Here is an 8378-nt window from a genome sequence, read left to right as displayed (position 1 = left end):
TCTTAGGTTTTAATTTCTGTATTATTTATGTCAATTTAAGATTTACTAATATGGCCAAGCTTGATTGCAGACTTTTAAATTAAAAAAATACCTGCAAGGTAGAAGGCAGGGATAGAAATCAACAGAACAATACCACAAAATACCAAATTAGCTTATTCTACATGAGCCCATGAAGGTGTGACTTGGTTCTACATGAGCTTATTCTACATAAAATACACATTTTGTTTCAAATACACCACAAAGAACTTAAGACTAACTTATTTTTGACCCCAGGCAGAAAAAAAACCCCCAACTTTCTCCTGATTTCAGCCTGGCTGTTAAATCTGGAGCCCAGAGGAGCACGGAGCCCCGCTCTGAACCAGGGTCCCACTGTGCCGCACAGGCAGTGAGAGGATGGTCCCTGTGCCTGCATTTGCCACCCATGACGGGCAAAGAACGGCACCAGCACCAGCCTCTGCTGCTGGCTCTCTCCACGCTATCAGGTCTGGATTTGTAGAAGACAACGTGGCAAAGAGATCTGAGGAAAGGCACTGAGAAGAGACAGTGGAGGGGTGCCAGAGCACACACTGTCAAGTCACAGAAGAAAACACATTAACACGCTCACATCCACAAAGCTTTGCTTCTGTACCTGTCACAGCCAGGCTTACAAGCAGCAGGTCTGCTGTACTACCCAAGTATTGGCTCTTCTAAGAAGTCAAGAAAAAAGAGCAAGCATGTTTTTAGCAGTAATTTATCTCAACAGAGGATTTAAACCCTCGATTTATCTCTGTCGTTGCCAACATTTAGCTTAATCTGTTGCTCTGTCTCTTTCTTACTGCTCAGAATCCCAGAAGGACAAGGAACTGATATACATAAAGAACTGAATTTCAATTAATGCAGGCTCTTGCTAATTTTTCCAACACATAAACTAAAACATTTTAAGTTGCTATTTTCTCATTGCTGAGCCTCTAGAGAAAATACTTCTACATATTTATTTTTACTGCAAGTTGGTATTTATCACCCACTGTGGCTGTGTCAACACCATGAAGATTTGCAAGCAACGCCTCTATCTTCCACCTTCCCAGAAGTAAACATTTCAATTAAAATGAGAAGCAATTTAAATATTAGTATGAGCTTTCCAAACAGATTTAAATAATACCCCAGCTGCATGGTGCCTTGTTCTTGTTTGGTTCACCATTTTAAAGGAGAACATAAAATAGTAACCAAACTAATACATTTCATGTTCTTTCAACGCAACACGACGACTAACACCAAAACACACCTGAAACACACAGAATTATCTGTTCATTGAAGGAGGAAGAGGTGACATCTGTGACATGTTTAGGCAGAGCCATTGCGTTCATTCTTACATAAAGCCAGTAGGAGCAAATAATGCAAGGACTGGTGCCCTACCAACCCAGTGGCTACACTCAGCAGCCAGGAAATCATCTGACATGACACATGCAGTAACTTTTGTTCCCTAAGACAGCTGAAATTCTAAGTACTGATATTTTTTTTGACAGCCATTGAAAGGTTTGTTACACTGCTCTAGCAAATCTGAGCCTTTGCTCTGGCTGAAGCTTCCCCGGAGCTGACCACCAAAGAAATGAGAACATTTTACGTACAGAACCAAGCAGAGACCCTGCAAGAGCCGGCAGTCCTGTGATTCTTCAGCGCTTCCCACTTCGTCAGGAGTTTCCTTCACTGAAATGCCTGCTCTCTGTTTCAGTCCAGGCAAGCAGAGTCTCAGGGCACAGCAAAACCACCACTCCAGCCCCTGCCCAAAGCGGGGCAGAAACCAGCAGCTGCCACAGCAGCATTCCCACACCCCAGCCAAGTCCACCAGCAGCAGCAAAATGACCCACTCAACAATAAGCAGGATTCCTGTGCTAACTCAGGCACCAGAGCCAGGGTCTGAGCTCTGGCTGGTCTCACCATCATCTCCTTACACCGCCCCACAGCACCTGCAGGCCAGGCAAGCCCCTTGGCAGCAGGACAGAGTTAGCACCTTGCTGAGAAGAAGAGAGCCTGCCCTAGCTGTGAAGACCACTGGTCCCTCACCAGCCCCAAGTGTCTTATTCTCCCCTCTGGAAACAGCTGGCACACCAGAAGGCAGGTGAAGCATCTCTACAGTGAGTAAATTGATTAATCATGATGGGGAAGAGAAACAGAAATACCTCCTCCCTGTGATGACTGAGTAAAGGCAGGAGTGGGAACTTTTGGGTGGGGTGTTCCTAAGAATAACTCTTGCTGATATTATGCTTTGTTTAGGCTGTGTGTCCCTTTTCAGAAGAGTCGAACACCAAGTTTGGTCCTAGCCCTGAGGACTGTGAGCCCCAGGGCAGAAGGTAAACCTGTGGCTACAGCAAGAGAACAGAGCAGAGTGACACAGTCCATTAGCGTTTCAGCAGAAAACCAAAGCTCAGTGCCAGGGCAATTCCATGGTCTCTTGGGGTGGTCACAGCTCAAGCACTTTTATAGCTCCATTTTATTTTCTTAATCTCCCTCCCCATAGCCATGATGTGTCCCGCCAAGGGCAAGGAGAGACGCTATGGGAGATGAGCTGACTCCCAAGGGACGGGGCAGATCCAGGGTGCCAGCAGGGAAGGGAGCGGAACAGCGCTGTGCTGATGTAGGAGCTCACGTGCAGTGAAAATCACCCCAACCCTGCTGATCGGGGGACTGAACCCAAATTAGAACTTCTGGTTCTAGCCCGTTTTGAACAGCAATGTAAACAAAATAGAGCTCTGGGCCCAGGAAAGAAAACATGGATTTAGTTAATTAGGCCAAGCAGAGCATCGTCATCTTGCCTCATCTTCTCCTAAATTAAAAACAGCTTTTTGAATTTTTTTGTCACTGAACAATGTTTTATTTCTAAGAAGTCAGTCTAGAAATAACTGCACTGCTATCTGCCAAGCTTAAAGATAAGGGACCGCTCAGTCTCTTTCCAGCATTGGTACATGCTTTGCATTTCTCCTTTGTGCTACTAATTCATTAATCCCCTAGATCTGTGCTCCATTCAGATTTCTTCCCTGCTGTTTTCCACATAAAGTAGTGCTTTGTATCTTCCAAGTATCTGTTTATTGACTAAAATAAAGAAAACAAGACTACAAAAAAAGGCCATGCTTGTCCTCTTCAGCACAAAAATAATCATGTTTCTTCTTATCTTGAAACCATAATTCACCACATAGTTGAGAAAGCCACTTTAAAGAAATTCTATTTTTTCCTTTGTGAAATCTTTATTTTTATGCCTTTTAATTTTGATGTCAGTGTGGAAAGGGGTATGAATTACTCTCTGCATCAGTTAGAAGGTTTAGGGCAATTTAGTATTTTCTTTTGGTAAGAACTGGGACCAAACCCCGTGCAGGCAGTCGCTGCAGGAAGGGCTGTCACCACCACAAGCTGCTGCCACAGGGGCTACCAGCACGCGCTGTACCTGGCAGTGCTGGCACAGGAGAGGGGAGATTTTCTCTCCTGATAAAAACCAGGATTTTTATCTCCTTCACTGTCCTGCCAAATATCAACATGGAAGCCCATGGACTGTTCACTGTAAACTTTTGCAGGATGCTTTTCATTACCAAAGTGCCTGTTATTCCCTCTCTGTACAGCGCTCAGACTTGGGGAATACTGCCAGGGGCCATCTTGTCAACACCTAAATTAAATAACTTTTAACAAAAGCCATAAATGGTTTTTAAGAGTCATGAGCATGTTTCCAGCAATCAATGAAACCAAGCTTCTTGTAACCATGGAAAGACTCCAAAAGCAGGAGATCATCGGGCTGGATTCCCTAAGAGTCAGGCATGTGCACGCTGAGCATCCCATGGTCTGCAAATAGACTTTGGGAAGAAGCCAGGAAGCTTTCAGGAGGATGACTCCATTAGTCCAAAGGTAACACAAAGGTGCCGTATACTCCACATTCACCAAGGTGTGTGAATGGGTGCAGCCAAGGATCGATAAAGGGTAAACGGGGCACTTGGAAATACATTTGAAGAATACTCCTGAGAGAAAAGTCTCCAGCTACAGAGCTGCACTGAGACATGAATGGAACTAAACTAACCCCATAACCATTAAGAGGAAACATCAAAGAAGCAATGGCACAGCCTGACCTTCCTGGGACCAGAAATGGTCTCTTTGGTTTCCTCTGAATTTGACTTTAAACTAAAAGCCCATTATTAGCTCCCCTTCGGCTTCTAGAGGCCTTTTGCTCTCCAAATTGTGCATCTGGAAATTTTAAACTTTACTGAGCTTTCACCTTACATCCTAGTGCAGTTTTCACAACGAATCCCAACAGCAACTTCTGCAAAGAAGCGGTTCCTTTGGGGCTGTAGAGGACCAGCTGCTGCTCCCAAAGTGGGGACCAGGGCACGGGGCCACAGCAGCAGCTGTCAGGGTGCACCCCACGCTGCCCACACCCACCCTCGTCTGCCACGGCTCTGCCTGCCACTCTCCTTTGGGAAATGCGTGCCAAGCAGCCGATGACAACCAGGAAGGTCACCATCATTGTCAGGACTAGGAGCCTTTGAAGCAGAAGTGCTCAGCAAGCATTTTACTCCCAGCCCCATCGGGCAGCAATGGAGAGGAGAGTGGCAGAGGGGAACCCCATCCCAGGCAACGCAAGTGATTGCTTTGGCAGCACTTTGCTTTCACTGCAAGGAGAGCTGTCCTCTCTGTGACACACGGGGGATCCCTGAAGGAGCAGACAGCATTAGGGCTTCATCAAAAGCCTCTGCAGGCCAAGAAGATTTTATATTTTTTTTATATCTGTCCCTAGGAATGAATCTCACAAACCACGGTGCAGTATCACCTATGAAGGAAGCAAATTACACAGCAACTTTCTTACCCTTTGAAATGGGACTGTTTGTCTGGGGTTTCTGTCCTTTTATTGTACTTTCATATTATGGGCTTTGTAGCAAAAGGAAGTGAAAGGGAAGGGGAGATAAAGCAGCAATGCTGCTGCTGAGAACTTCTCCTCAGAGAGCAGCAGCCCCCTCATATTGCAGGGAGGGGCTGTTATCCACACACATTCATACCCAGCACTAAAGGTGCTATTAACGACAAAACTATGTCTGTTATGGCAAAGATCAGGAATGGTAAAAGACAAAACTTCTGCTCCATTTTTGTTGGGAGTACGAGTAAATCTGTGCCACGGGGCCCTCAAAGACCTCTTTTCCCAGAAACTCTTCCTGTCATCCAGGCTACTGAATCCAAACCCCAAAAGGGACAGCAGAGCAACCCTTCGATTTGGGCCAAAACTAAAAATAAAAAAAATGGGTATTTAAATTATCAGCAAATGGTTCTCTAAGAACCATATTTTAAAGAAAAAAACACGCCAATAAGTTTGGAGAGCTTTTGTTGCATTCAAGACCAGATAAAAAGCATCTCATTCTCTGCTCTCACCCCCACTGAATTCACCTGAGTGTTGTCATAAAGTTATATAGCTCAGGAGTCAGCCATCCTGCTGTTCTAGTGCTGTCAAGGACCATTTCTTGAGCTGATAAAAGTTAGCATCATTCTGTCAACTTCAAACAGATTTCTTTCAGTTTATCAACTGCTGAGGATCATCTCCTTCAGCCATTTCAGGGCAATAAAAAGGTTGTTTAAAAAACCCATTACGATTGATAAACAGTCCATGCAAGGAAATATTAAAAATGATTTCCAAGTGCAAGTCGTAATCTCTGAAGAGATTCTTCAATGATATTTTCATACTGCTATCTGTGCAATAAAACAGACAAGGGAGTCATGAAGTTCTTTAGTTTTGGATACACAAAAGGGCAAATAGAGGGGAAAGTGCAGCACTGAAGTAGCATAAATTTCGCAAGATTTTCACGATAATGAGATTAGCAAGAGTCACATTATAGTCACTACCTCTTCCAGGACGGTCAAGCAGAAGGAAGTGGAGGACCTAAATGTTGTCTCTACGTGAAAAAGAAATTAGAATTTAAGAGACTGTGTTAACTTAAATTATTATATACACACGTCATACATAATGTTATGGAGGAACACAAACCAAAAATTCATGGAAATGACATTTGTCCATGTACTCTGTCCAATATCCCATCCAAACCCACCAAAGAAGTTAAACCCAAATGCCAGTCACTGATCAGAGGGCCAGATGGCAACTTTCATTTTGCAAGGATTGGTGCATTGGCAACAGGCAAGGTTCAAAGACACTGTTTTCCTTGAGCTTTAGAAAAATATCCAGAAGCAGTCACATACTAGACTATTTTTTCTGCTTGTGGCAGGTAATGCTGAGATTGCAAGGGCTTTGCACTGTGCAAGACCCCAATTACTGTAAAGCAAATAGTCTGTGAGCCGAGTTTTGCGTTAATTCAAAAGCTCTCCATGCTTCTGTTAAGGTTCGCTATGGGTATGTCAAGGGACTGCACAGGATCAGTCCACCCCATTCCTCTACTCTGGATTTTCTGCTAGCAGACCTGGGCTGGGTTTGTCCAGACCAAAACATCTCTAGCACCAGCACTTACCTTTCAGTCTCAACAGCTACACACCCTTTGCAGTCAGACAAAACGGTCCATAGAGCTGTGGGTGTCGCCACACTCCAGACAGCCCAGGCTGGCCAAGGTGACCCAGGACATACAAGTCCAAATCCTGTCAAGAGATCTTACAGCCCTGAGGCAAACAATATGCTCCGCTGGACTCAGCCAAATGCAACATTTGAGGCCAAATTCCCAGTTAATCTAGATCAGCCATGGATTTGGCAGAAGCACGTTGACTTCTGGGTACCTCCTTGTACAGACCATGACAAAGAGGCCAAGAACATTGTCATTAAGCCACAAACTCATTTTGGCCTAAGAAAACTGGCTTGAGCAGCACAGATGACTGTCCCATGCCCTGCCCAGGGAGGGCTTCTTTGCTGTCCTCTCTGCCCTGTCATTCCTGTTTTCAGTCCAAGTACACCACGGTGGTCCCCTCAGGGCAGCCCTCCTGAGCCTTGCTGCTAATCCTGCACCTGCTTCTGACCTGGTCAATGCAGACAGGTACCGTCGCCCCCGCTGGGCCCAACCCAGTTTTTCCAGGAACACTTTGGTTACCAAATTTTCAGTGTGCATGTAACTTAAACAATGGGCTTTAGTCATACTTGAATCTCTTACTGAAGAGGATTATGTATAGTGTCCAACAAAAGCACCAGCAATCACAGGCTGCCCAAAGCAGGAGCCGGTGAATCCTGGCTGAAGCCTCGGTTACCTGCTGGCACCGATTTGAGCGCAGCGATGGTCAGCAGTGCTGCCCAGCATCTACAGCAGCCATGATGCCCTTCAGCCATCCACCCTCCCACGCCGCCCACAGCCAGCATCCCCCACTCTCTTCTGCCTCCAAATCAGGTCACAGCACCTCAACCCGTTAGTCACGTACAAAAACCATTGTATAAATTAACTCAGACATTCAATGGAAATACAGTTATGATGTGAGCTGGCCTCCACTAAAAATTATTTACTCACCTTGGGTGGAAGACCAGAGTAATATTTTTAAGTTTGTTTCAATTTTGTTTCAGCTGCAACAGATTTATCAACAGTTTTGCATTTTCTAAGACTCCAGGGTTCTTGCATTATTCAGAGGCAATCCTTTCTGTAATCATTCTTTACAATGAGTAGGTAGCATATACGATTACCCTTAACGGCAGGAGTGTGTGCAGGGGAACAGCGCCAGTACACACACAATAGCTGATGGACCAGTAAGAGCACGTGCCGCAGCAGGGCCATGGAATACTTGTAGTCACTGGAGAGGCAGTCAATATACTCAGAGTCAGAGATATACTCATTATCTCTGCAATATCTGTATCAGATCAATTTAAGGCAAGAGAAGAATCAGCAAAACATAAAAGGGAATCACAGTCAGAGTTTATAGCCCCTGGGGAAATCTCCTGCCAAATGCTCCCAGCACAAGGAGAGATAAGGTGAGATAAGGGGGCAAATAACAAAGGCTATCTTAGGTGAAATGATTTTAAGGAGAGGCTTTGTGAACAGCAAGCTAGCTTCCTTATGGACTGGTTTCTATTCTTAGGCTTCCTAAAATAATATGTAAATAAAAACCAGGCGTAGTTGTTAGGGCCTGAAGAACTGCAGAGCCAGACCAGAAGTCCTCCAGGTCCCAGGACAGGGACTTTGAGCGATTGCTCTGTCCTGGAGGAGGCATGAGCCAACAGTGGCATCTTTATCACAGAATCACAGACTTGTTTACATTAGAAAAGACCTTTAAGATCATTAACTTCACACTGACAAGTCCCCAACTAAACCATGTCCCTAAGCATTATTTTTCAGGGCGCTCTGCAATGCGCCTCCCACACTCCAGCTGCTACAATACAGATACTAGTGTTACAGGCCGAGTTCAGCCTGATACTGAAAGAGGAAACACATGAATAAATGTTCCATGTGCTATATATA

The sequence above is a fragment of the Antrostomus carolinensis genome, unplaced genomic scaffold (assembly GCF_000700745.2).
Source record: "Antrostomus carolinensis isolate BGI_N321 unplaced genomic scaffold, ASM70074v2 scaffold1833, whole genome shotgun sequence".
NCBI lineage: Eukaryota > Metazoa > Chordata > Aves > Caprimulgiformes > Caprimulgidae > Antrostomus > Antrostomus carolinensis.
This window is presented reverse-complemented; position numbering follows the sequence as displayed.